The sequence below is a fragment of the Dipodomys ordii genome, unplaced genomic scaffold (genome assembly GCF_000151885.1).
Source record: "Dipodomys ordii isolate 6190 unplaced genomic scaffold, Dord_2.0 Scaffold67, whole genome shotgun sequence".
Classification (NCBI taxonomy): domain Eukaryota; kingdom Metazoa; phylum Chordata; class Mammalia; order Rodentia; family Heteromyidae; genus Dipodomys; species Dipodomys ordii.
Window position 1 is genome coordinate 9,610,812 of NW_012267283.1, and position 12,080 is coordinate 9,622,891.

General features: G+C 37.6%; 1 long non-coding RNA gene across 1 annotated transcript in view; it reads left to right on the forward strand.

Annotated features, from left to right (window-relative positions):
* Positions 1-604: 604 nt before the first annotated feature.
* The window catches only part of LOC105990790, a 37,049-nt gene continuing 25,573 nt past the window's right edge, over positions 605-12,080 (forward strand). Inside the window, exon 1 of the long non-coding RNA XR_001175331.1 lies at positions 605-670. This is a non-coding gene — a long non-coding RNA (uncharacterized LOC105990790). The remainder of the gene's footprint in view (positions 671-12,080) is intronic.

Sequence of the window (12,080 nt, forward strand, 5' to 3'; positions counted from 1 at the left end):
ACTTTTTCAGGTGAAATTCGAGACTTCATAGTAAATCTCTTCCTTTGGGAAACCAAAATTGAAGAAGACTATGTTAATTTGTGACATAATGAAAACTTTACTACTGCCCCCCCCCTTTTTTTGAAGGGCCATTCATGTGTAGTTGACACACACCAAATAAAGCAATTTTGGCTCTGAGGGCAGAAAAATCTTAAAAATTGGCTACAAAGTAACCTACCAATTTGCAGCCTAGCTACTTTTCTGTCTCTCTCCTTTCTCCTTTCTTTTTCTCTTTATCTCCTTCCTTCCTCCTTCCTTTCTTGCTTCCTTCTTCTCTTTTTCTCTTTCTTCCTTCTCTCCCTCCCCTCTTCCTCCCTCTCTCTATCTCCCTCCCTCTCTCCCTCCCTCCCCTTCCTTCCTTCCTTCCTTCCTTCTCTCCCTTTCATTTATAGGCCTAATCTGTTTGTAAGAAAAACTTTTTCTTAGAAAAGAAAATACGGGATTTGGGGAAGACTGTTAAGAAAAGTGATTGTTTTTTACAAAACGAGGTTTTAGAATTGTTTTCAATACTCTTGTAAAGAAGCAATGACATGCTGTCTTATTGATTTTGCTAATAGGTAGAGAATGGTGATCACTTTTACCAACAAGGAAAGGCCACATCCAAATTCCAAACCAGAAGTTATTACCTAAGGTAAAAATAATAAGCCAAAAATTTTAAGGTCAAGTATTCTAGTATCAGTGCAGAAACTACATACTGTATTTAAGATACATGCATAAAATTTAGTAACTTTACCTGACTATGTATACTTCACTTGTTCCTGGCTCAAGGATCCCGGATTGTTGTAATTTTCTGTCTGACCTACATACCTTCCTTCTCTTACAAATTCTATCAGTGTCAGATTAGTTTTCCAAATATACCCTATGTTTTATTGCTCACATCCTTAAAAGTCTTCAGCAACCGCATAGTGTCTTCATAGTAAAACCCAGTTCTTACTTCCACACAGTTTTCCTGTCCTAGTCAATCTGGCATCCTTACTGTTCTTCCCGCATGCGTCCAACTCCTCCAATTTGTTTGTAATCCTCTTCGCTATGCCATTCCTTTTTCTCCATTCTGGCCACTTCCTCTGGAAATTTACCCTTCCACAAAAACTAGCTTGAGAAGTAAACTCACACTGTACTCATAGTCTTTCATAAAATTTTTTATTTTACTGCCTGCTTTTTGTGTTCTTTTATCCATTGCCTGTAACTGTCAAACCATAAGCTTCAAAAACATGCCTTACCCATCTCTGACATTTCTAAGTCACCTAAAAATGTTCACTGTAATCAGTAAATGTTCAGAAAAGACGCCTCATATAACTTGAATCCACATGAAGAGCAGACATAGTAGAAGTAGAAGATTGGATGGACTCAGACATTCTTCGCATGAACGGAAGTATATGAGGTCACATATTAGTTGTTTTCTTTGCCTGAACTTTGGATGTTCCTGCTGGGAGCATACCTGTCAAGGTGCTTGCCAGAAACACAGGCAGCTCCGTGGTGACAGGAGGAAATGGCAGTTTTGCTTGTTGCGTAGGAAGATTTGCTATGATCTCTCTGTCTCTCTTTTTTTCCTGGTAGAGTTTTGGTTTGACTTTTGTTCTTTGTGTCATTGATGAGCTGGATACTATAGGCTAGGGGATATTAATCTTCTGGAAACATTTTAATATTTAGAAAATTAGAGACTATGACATCTGTGTTTAGCTAGTTAAACGTAAATTCTTTTTTGAATTTTTTATTCTTTTCCAAAGCAACATATCTATATTTTCATAAAAAAAGATATGCAGAAATAAACTGCATATATTTTGGGATCAAAAATACTTAGGGATCATGATTTGTTAGAAGTCCATGTAACAGAATATTAAAATTTATTTTAACAAATAAAAAGCAATATAATAAACAGAAAAGACTTTTGGTGTCATAGAAAATTTCAGAAAAAAGCTAGAAATCTGAGATGGAAAGGTTTCTTAATGGTAGAAGTCTAGTAATATTTTATAATCTCATTTAATAGTATTTTCCCACTCATCAGTAATAACAGGAGAAGCTTGTAGTCTGGTTAAGATGTCATGTTTTCCCCTATCACTGGTAAACTCTGGAAGACCACACTAATTTGGAAGAGAAAAGTTATTGCTTATGCGTGATAAATCAGTTTAGGATATAATGCCTCTGAAACAAGATCTGCATTTTAGTTAGAGTTGACGAAGTAAATACCTCTTTCCAAATATAGCTGCATAACTCTTTCTCATCAACCCAGCTCTGAAAGAAAATATGTTTCCTCACGTGTACACGTTCACTGCCTTGACCATATTTTCAAAGAGTGAGATGCTGTGTATTGCAAAGAACTCTTAGAGGTCTCTGCTTCTCAGAGAGCTGGGACTACCTTTGCTGCCATGAAGATGCCTGACTTTTGGTAACAGTCTTTTGGAAGCTTAAATACCATCATCTGTAAAACAATAGTGTTGAGCTCATTTTATGATACTTTACCTTCAAAAGTGGAATGCTTTTTTAGGTCAGTTCAGTACTGTGAATCTGTCCTGCCTTCTATCTCAGTACTTGATTGCTGTAGTCAGGAGGTTCTTATATGTAAAATGTGCTTTTAGTAGTAATATTTTATAAAGCTGTTTTGGCCCACATGACAATTAACTATAGTCATTGAATGGCTCTTACTAGCCCTTGATAGTTCAAATTTTGCCAGCATTACAGCCCTTTCCTGTCCATGAATTAGAAATGAGTAGAAACCTGGATGGTCTAAAAGTCATTTTATATTTAGCTTTGGAATTTGTCTTCATAAATTCATTTGAATATTAGATGATTCACAAATTGATATCATACAATTAGCAGACTTTCTTGGAATGGATTCTGTTGTGTGCTCCTCTTCAGGTCTTTTTCTTTTTTGTTTTCTTTTTCTGTGGTTATAGGGCTTGACCTCAGTGCCTGGACTCTGTCCCTTAGGTTTTTGTTCAAGGCTAAGCTCTACCACTTTGAGCCACAGCTCCACATCTATTTTTTATGTGGCTAATTGGAGATAAGAGTCTCATGGACTTTCCTGCCTGGGCTGGCTTTGAACTGAAATCCTCAGATCTCAGCCTCCTGAGTACCTAGGATTACAGGCGTGAGCCACCAGTACCCAGCTTTTCAGTTTCTTTCTGACCCTTTCTGTATGCTAGGCATAAGCCACTGCTAGAGTATAGCAGCTGGGACAGAAGGGTCCAGTTTTGCTAGAGGAGGCCTGTTGATACTGGAGTTGCAGGCTTTTTGTATCTCTGATTGTAGGCAAATTGAAGTATTAAAGCAGGTCATAAGGAAGTACTTGAAGATGTTAAAAAAAATGTTGGCAAAGTAATCAAGAGTAGAGTGACTTCTCTTTGCCAACTTGTTAGCTTTGTAGTTGGATACATCATTTGGGTAAATAAGAGCTGACTGCAGACATTAGAAAGTATCTAAATTTCAGCAGATTCAGGTTTATGTATTATCTGAGTCAGGTTTGGATAGTAAAAACATGGTTTGTCCATTAATTTAGGGCTATTTTTGAAAGGCTTGTTCTACATATTTAGATATCTGGTTTCCTACTTAGATCATGTAATTAGTAACTGATTCTGATTTTTTTTACCATAATAACATTTTCCAGTATTTATTCCGCATGTTTATAGTTTAGTACTGGAAAAATTCTTCCCTGACATCTGTTCTGAATTAGTTCCCTTTTCCAGTTATATTTTCCTGTTTTATCAATCGTGGTAAGGAGAATAGAAAGTTGTATTTTAAAGATTTTTACTAAGTTTAGTCAAATTAAACCTCTTTTTTTTCTAATTTCTGAAAATTGTTTTTAAGTTTACTTGTTAAATCACCATTTTTCAAACAATAGAACTGGATAATATTAGAAATTTATTAACTCTAATTCTATAGTAATGACTTTTCGTGTGTGTGTGTGTGTGTGTGTGTGTGTGTGTGTGTGTGTGTGTGTACATATACAGTACTGGGGCTTGAACTCAGGGCCTCTCCCTGTCACTTGGCTTAATTACTACTCAAGTCTGGTTCTCTACCACTTGGGCCACAGCTCTACTACTGGCTTTTTTTTTTTTGGTTAAGTGGAGAGCAGAATATCATAGATTTGTCTGCCCAAGCTGCCTTTGAATCTCCATTCACAGTTCTGAGTAGTCAATATTACAGGTGTAGCACTGGTGCTAAACAGCCTTTCAGAGGGGCTCATGTTATCTCCAGATCTTTTAAAATGTCTTTTTGTTTTAGTTTTCTTGGGCCTGTGTATTTGGGGATGACTGTGCTTTGTGGTGAATTTATTGTGCCCTTAGAGCAGTTCTTCTTATAGAGTAGGCACTCCATAAACATTTGATGAATGAATAAGTCTGGTTTTCAGGAAGCTTTACTCAATATTCTTTTTGTTTTTTGTTTTGTTTTTTTTTCCCCAGTCTTAGGGCTTGAACTCAGGGCCTGAGCACTGTCCCTGAGCTTCTTTTTGCTCAAGGTTAGTACTCTACCACTTGAGCCACAGTGCCATTTCTGGCTTTTTCTGTTTATGTGGTACTGAGGATTTGAACCAAGGGCTTCAAGCATGCTAGGCAAGCACTCTACCACTAAGCTACATTCTCAGCCCTCAATATTCTTTTTTCTTTATCCTTATCAGCCTGTGATTTAATGAACTTTCTGAGAGTTTTACTTAGAAGATAGGCATAAGAGAGGCATAGAAAAGACCTATACATCAGCGTGCTTCTCTAACTTTACCATCTTTCACCATTGCAAGGAGTTTATGCTTTTGCAGTGAATTATACACTTTGTGACACCTGTGTTTGCATTCAACCAGTTCATATTTCTGAGGGAATTGTTACACTGCTTTTTGATTCAAACATTGAAGAACCTCTTGCTTAATTGCATTCATACATACATACATATATACATACATACATAATATATATCTTCCTTTTTTCCTTTGAGACTATGTAGCCCACTATGTTATGTAGCCCACACTGGCCTCAAATTCATGATTCTTTTGCCTCAGCCTCCTGAGTACAGAGGTATAATACCATGCCTTGGTATCTCTTTATTTTAATGTGACACTTTTTACAAGGTTGTATTCTCTCTTTTCCTTACTGTCTTTATGTATATACAGTCTGTTCATTAGTGCATATATTAATCTGTTTACTTCCATCTGTGACCATTGCTGTGCTTTCCAGCTCTAGATGCTGCTATGTAAGGCCTTGTTATTTAGTGTCTTTTCTATGGACCACCTATAGACTGAGGGGTCATAGACTGTAGACTATTAACTAGTTCCTTGAATTGTATTTACCTCAGTATTTAAATACTTAGTTTTCAAAAAGATAATCTGTTCACTAATCCAAATAACAGAACATTGAGTAATGAAAAATTTCCCTTCCACCTCTGCCCCCTATTAATGTATTTCCAAGCCAGTGTGCAAAATTCTATTTTCTATTCCTTCTTTTTAAATAAATAGAACATATATATATATATATATATATATATATATATATATATTATTCTACATTTTCCCTTGACAGTATCTTGGATTACTTTCCTTAAGAGCTTGGAAAAAATCCAAGATAGAATTCACTTAATAATGTATCTCAGAGATTTCTTTCACATTATTGAGTAAATATATCATCATTTCTTTTTCATTCAGCCCCATATTGATGGACATTTGGAAAATTTCTGGTCTTTGGCAATGTTTTTGTTATATAGATTCTTTCTTTCTTTCTTTCTTTTTTTTTTTAGTGGGGGGGTGGTTGTGGGGCTTGAACTTAGGGCCTGGGCACTGTCCCTGAGCTGTTTTGCTCAAGGCTAGCACTCTATCACTTTGAGCCTTGGTGCCACTTCCAGTTTTCTGGTGGCTAATTGGAGCTAAGGGTGGCTAATTGGAGCTAAGGGTCTCACCAACTTTCTTGCTCAGGCTGGCTTTGAACTACGATATGCAGATCTCAGCCACCTGAGTAGCTAAGATTACAGTGTGAGCCACCAGCACTGGCCTTGTGCAAATATATTGATAGGGTAAATTCTTAGAAGTGGAATTGCAGGTGTAAAGGGCAAATATCACAGTAGTTTGATAAGTAATGTTAATTACCCTCTATTGGGGTTGTAAAATCTACCCATTCCCCCAAATATAGACGAATGACTGATACTCATATTCCTTATAACAAAATGTAGCCAGGTGCCAGTGGGTCATACCTGTAATCCTAGCTATTCAGGAGACTGGTATTTTAGGATCACAGCTCACAGCCAGACTTGGTCAGGAAAGTCCTTGAGATGTTTATTTTCCATTAACCATTAAAAGGCTAGAAGAGAAGCTATGGCTCAAATGGTAGTACATTAGCTTTGAGCAAAAAAGCTCAGGAACAGTATTCAAGAGGTCCCAAAACTGGCACACACACACACACACACACACACACAATTTAATTTGTGATTTTTTTTCCATTCTGGTAAGCAAAAACTATGAATGTAGTTTTGTTTCTATTTCACTTATGATTTTGAACATGTTTTTATATCTTTAAAATCCATTTATATTTATATTTCTTTTTCCTTTTTCCTTCTTCTTCTTGTCTTAGAGTTTGAACTCAGGGCCTGGGCATTGTCTCTGAGATAGCTCTTTACCACTTGAGCCACAACTCTACTGTTAGCTTTTTGGTGATTAGTTAGAAACAAGAGTCTCATGTGGACTTCCTTGGCTGGCTTGTTTTCAACCACAATCCTCAGATTTTAGCCTCCTGAATAGCTAAGATTATAGGCATGAGCTACCAGCGCTCTACTATTTCTTCTTTTTTTTTGAAGTGCTCTTATAACCTTCATGTTTTGGGAGATGGTGGTAGTTCAGAAACCATGGTAGTAGCCACTGTTTATTTTATGGAGTTATAATATGTTTGTAATATGAGCTACAGCATATTTTCCCCAGCTTGTCATTTGTCTTTCAGTTTTGCTTATGATGTTTTTTGCTATGTGTATTAACAAAAATAGAGTTTAATTTGTCAGGCTTTTTTTACTTAAGGATTTTTTCATTGTTAGAAAAACTTGTTCCATTCTTAAGATTATGAAGAAATTATTTCCTCTTGGCTTTTACTACTTTTATGTTTTCTATTTTAGGTTAAATAATTTTTCTTTGCTGCCATCCTAGAGTTTGAATTCAGGGACTGGGCACTGCCCCTGAGCTTTTTTTCCCTAAGGATAGCAATCTGCCACTTGAACCACAGCTCCTTCTGTGGCTTTTTCTTTTTGGTAGATTATTAGAGATGAGAGTATCACAGTCTTTCTTGACCTGGCTGTCTCTGAACTGAGATCTTCAGATCTCAGCCCTCTGAGAAGCTAGGATTATGGGTGTGAGCCACTGGTGTTTGGCAAGTTTAAAATTTTGATCTACCTTTCTGGTTTATGGAGGATAGATCCGACTTTATTTTTCTCCAAATGGTTACTCATTTGTGAATAATCTGCCTCTCTCCTATTTGCTTCTTAACTAAAAATGAGACTGATTCATCAAGTTCATTTTCACACCTTCTTGACTGTGACTAAATATGAATACAATTCTGTTTTCCTCCCCATAGATTCCTTTCTATAGTAGCCAGGATGTCTTCCCCCATGCTGCCTCTGCCTTCCTTAGCACAGCAACAGCCTGGCAGCTAATATTTGAATAGATATAGGTTGTTCACAGGCTTGTCTGTTTTAATGGAGCAAGAATTGGTGAAAGAAATCCTAAGTACGATGCTGGGTCTTTTAAGACAAACTAAGTCTACAGTCAATCTCTCTGTCTCCCTCCCACCAACTAGCTGTTCTAAAAGCTGAAAGCATAGTGCTTAGTTCCTCTAGTCCTGGGGCAGTGTTGTTCAGGTTGCCTTTCTGTGTATAAATTCTCCTCTTCTGCCTTCTCTACTTTAGATGACAGTATGGTATGTTTATTACCTGTATTCTACAATGGAAACCAAAATGTGACAGCAAAGTAGTACTAGAGTCTTCATCTTGCACTGGCTACCTCTAGAACCTGCATTACCAAGAATGTGAGTGTAGCTGAATGATTTTGCAAATATGTACTCTCATTTGAACCACAAAAAATTAAGGTTTTTCTCCTATGGAACTAGGGAAAATCCCACATTGTCCTATTGGGAGGGAAGGTCTAAGTGGGCAGGTGGAACTAAATTCACTTCATCTCTTACTTGTACTCCCTGACTGCTGGGGTTTGTTTCAGAGCTCGTGGATAAAAAGACTTCCTTCCACTTTGAACCATTGCCCCAGGCATAGTTGCCTTCTAACTAGCCCAGGCCATCTTGCCTGTTCCTTATTATTGAACCTTTCCTTTTTGATCCCATTTCTTATCTGTGTCTTCAAACTTTTCCTTGGTACTGGTAGTATACTCTGCTCACTACCAGTTTGACTTAATAATTATTTTTGTTGAAGTCAATTTTAGTTGAAAGTAAACTGGTCAACTGGAAAATTGTTTCAAACAATGATCTGTTAAAAATTGAATATCCTAAATTATTAGGTTTTGAGTAGTGGCAATTTCAGTGATTGTAGGAGTACCCAGTACTTCTGGCTCATTTTCTAGGTATTTTTGACTTTCCTTCTGTTATACTTAAAGTTACTTTTCAGTTATGGCAGCACTTTGAGAATGGTTGGACAAGAATGATCTGAACTATAAAGCAGTAACAGGCTAGTCGGAACAATCAAAACATCTAGCAGTAAGATAAAAGCATGTTTTCTTTATTGTTTTTCTTTTTCCTTCATTAAAAAGGTCGTGCTTGTACAGTACAGGACACTCAGAAAAATACAGATAAGGAATGAAGGACAAAAGAAAAAAAATGCCATAAATTACTTCACCAAGAATAACCATAGTTGTCTTGCTCCAGCTTTTAAACCACATTTCATATACATCAATTCTGCTTATTGTATATATTTTCCAGAATTTATTTAAGCATTCTTCACCATTATTTAGTGACTTTTGTCCAAGCTTCAATTTTGGTTTGATTTTGTCTTTTGTTTTGCAGTTGTGGGCCAGTCTACTTTTAACTGGGACTAGGTTGTCATTTTCTTTTCCCTTCTATCCCTCTCTTCTGCCTTGGTCTGCATCCAGCCTGGGTCCCCAAGACATCCTTGCTTGCTTTAATTGAGAGTTTGTAAATGTTGCTGTTCTGCTAAGCCCAGGTTCAGAATTCCTGTGGAACTCTGCCTTATTCATTCAATATTTTTTTGGAGTTCATGCTTGATGTATATATGTTATATGTATATTTATATAAAGTAGATGTGAGAGTAAAGATGAGGGAAGAATCTCTACTAAAAGATAAAAATGTACTGCAGTAGAGAAATTCATCCTCATTGCAGTTAAATTATTTGAAGACATTTTCTTTTGGAGCAAAGATATACTACCCGAACCCACGATATGTGTGTATACCCACTGATGACTCATGCCACTCGGTTCTCAGATCCAGTCCCTGCTAAAATCGTTCTTAAAATGGGGTTCTAGATGTCTGTGTCCTCCAGGTGGTATTGGAGATAAACCTACTTATGTTTTCTGTGTTATGCTAATGTTTTCTTTTTCTTTTCTTTTTTTTTTGGGGGGGGGGTCCGGTCGTGGGGCCTGAACTCTGGGCCTGGGCGCTGTCCCTCAGCTCTTCAGCTCAAGGCTAGTGCTCTACCACTGGAGCCACAGCACCACTTCCAGCTTTTTTTCTTTTTGCTTATGTGGTGCTGAGGAATCCAGGGCCTCATGCGTGCAACGCAAGCACTCTACCACTGAGCCACCTTCCCAGCCCCTGCTAATGTTTTCTTAAAACAGTAGATTGACCAAGAAAGTTATAATAAAATGTTTTATGTCTGATAAGCAAGTTTATGGTGATAAATATGAGATGTGAGTTAAGGTAAGATCATAGAAACAGCATAATTAAATTATAGATTTGTCATGGAGTGAACACAATATCACAATAATACTTATCATTGTAAATTACCCCCTTTATGGTCATGGTGATTGATGCCCCACATTTGTTGCACTCCAGATGATTAGCCTAAGCAAGCATTGGCAGTCCCATTTCCCATGTCAGTGAAGGGAGAGGAGTAACCTGCAAGCTGTTCTGGTCAGGGAGATAGAAAGAAAGTCAGGAGGGGACCAAGTGCTCTGGGAAAGGACTTTTTGACCCTGAAAGAGAAGACAGAGCTGGCACCTCTTCTTTCTCTGTTGTGTGTCTGAGTTTGGTGACTAGAACTCTGCTAGCCATCTTGGGGCACTGAGAGAGATTTGTTTTGGGGTGAAGCCAATCTAAAGGATGGCAGAACAGAGAGATGGAGGAAGCCCAACATTGATGACCTTACTGAACTGCTGATTGCATTATTCTTGGTCTTTTCTTTGAACTTCCAGTTCTGTGAGATAACACAGTTCCTCATTGTGTAAGTCAGCGTGGTCTGGGACCTTGTCACTTGCAGCCAAAGCAGATTCATGTCAGGTGGATGTGATCCTATTCTGATAATTTTCTTATCAGGGCTCTTCCTTTCTCCTTTCTTCTGGCTTTACAAAGTAGATGTAGATTCTAAGTGACTATTTCTTAGTCTCTGTCTTTTCTAGGGTTCTGTCCTAGACTGAGGTTCTTCACAGACAACAGCAATGAACCAAATAACATTTCTCCTAGAGCACGGTGGCTTTGAGTTTTTATTTCTGATCCTGATGTAATTTTTTGCTTTGATCTTAGTCAGTGCTCTTGCATACTTCTGTTTTATATCATGTAGCCTCATGATTATTTGATAATTTATTTTCTTCTTTTCCTTCTCCCTCAACTCCTGTTCCTTGTATCTCTTATCCATTTCTCACTTGGTGAGTGGCTTGACTTTCTGGTGGGGGCCAGTCTAAGTATAGTATATAGTGTTTTCCAGGAATACTAGTTAAAGAAAATAAGCAGCCATATAGCTATTTGTTTTAGAATGGTGTGGTAAAAAGAAGAGTAGATCGGCATTCAATCCATTTTTACCCAGCACTTTTACTCCTGGCATAGAAGAAATAGACTCAGAAATGTTCTGGGAGCCAGGGAATTTGAGTTTTCACATATAGTTTCACTGTTGGCTACCTGAAAACTTGGCCAAGTCTCTTAAAGACACTGAGTGCTTTAAGATTGTGCCTAGTGTCTCATGTTTTTGTAGCTATTACTTCAAATGAAATAATGTTAACCTGGTAAGTGAAAAAAGAAAAGAAAAACTTGGAGAAGAAAATACTCAAGCTTAGTTGAATTTTGTGGTTATTTTTCAGTATACTAATGTCAAGGTCTCTAAAATAAGCTCTGTGTAACTTGTTAGTCTGGGTGCAGAAAGGCAATGGAGTATGATGAGGGGTAAATAGTAGAAGTGGGAATTGAAAAATGAATTTTCAATGAACAAACCAGAGCCCCCAAAAAGAAGGGGGAAGAAGCCACTTATAAAGGGGGAAATAAAAGGTCAGAATGTCGATGTTGAGGTTTACTTGTTCAGCCAGAAATTCTGGTCAGCCAAACTTGGAGAAAGTGAAACCAATAGAAGAAACACCCCCTCTAGTGGCGAGGGTCCAGATCCTGCCCTTGGTTGCTAGGATGAGTGAGGGGAATGCAGTACTGCTTCGAAGTTTCTTAACTCCTTCTGATCTAAAATTAGGTTACCAAAGAAGGTCTGTAGCTAAGCTGTCCTTATCAGGAGAGTTTACACATTTCTCAGGATAAGAAATGTGAGATTTATTGAAAATTTAGAGGCTATGGTAACTGGGAAAGTTTCACAGTTTACTTTTATGAAGGCCACAGAGATGAAATAAGACCATTATTACAAAACTTAATATTGAACTGAGTATGGTAGGTACTTTCATAATTCCATTTACAAGGAGGTGAACCCTATGTTTAAACTATTTATAATGATGTAGAGTAGTCTTCATCTCTGCTCATACAAAATAGCAGCTATGGATTTTCTTTTTTTTTTTTGGGGGTCCTGTCGTGGGGCCTGAACTCTGGGCCTGGGCACTGTCCCTCAGCTCTTCAGCTCAAGGCTAGCGCTCTATCACTTGAGCCACAGCGCCACTTCCGGCTTTTTTCTTTTTGCTTATGTGGTGCTGAGGAATC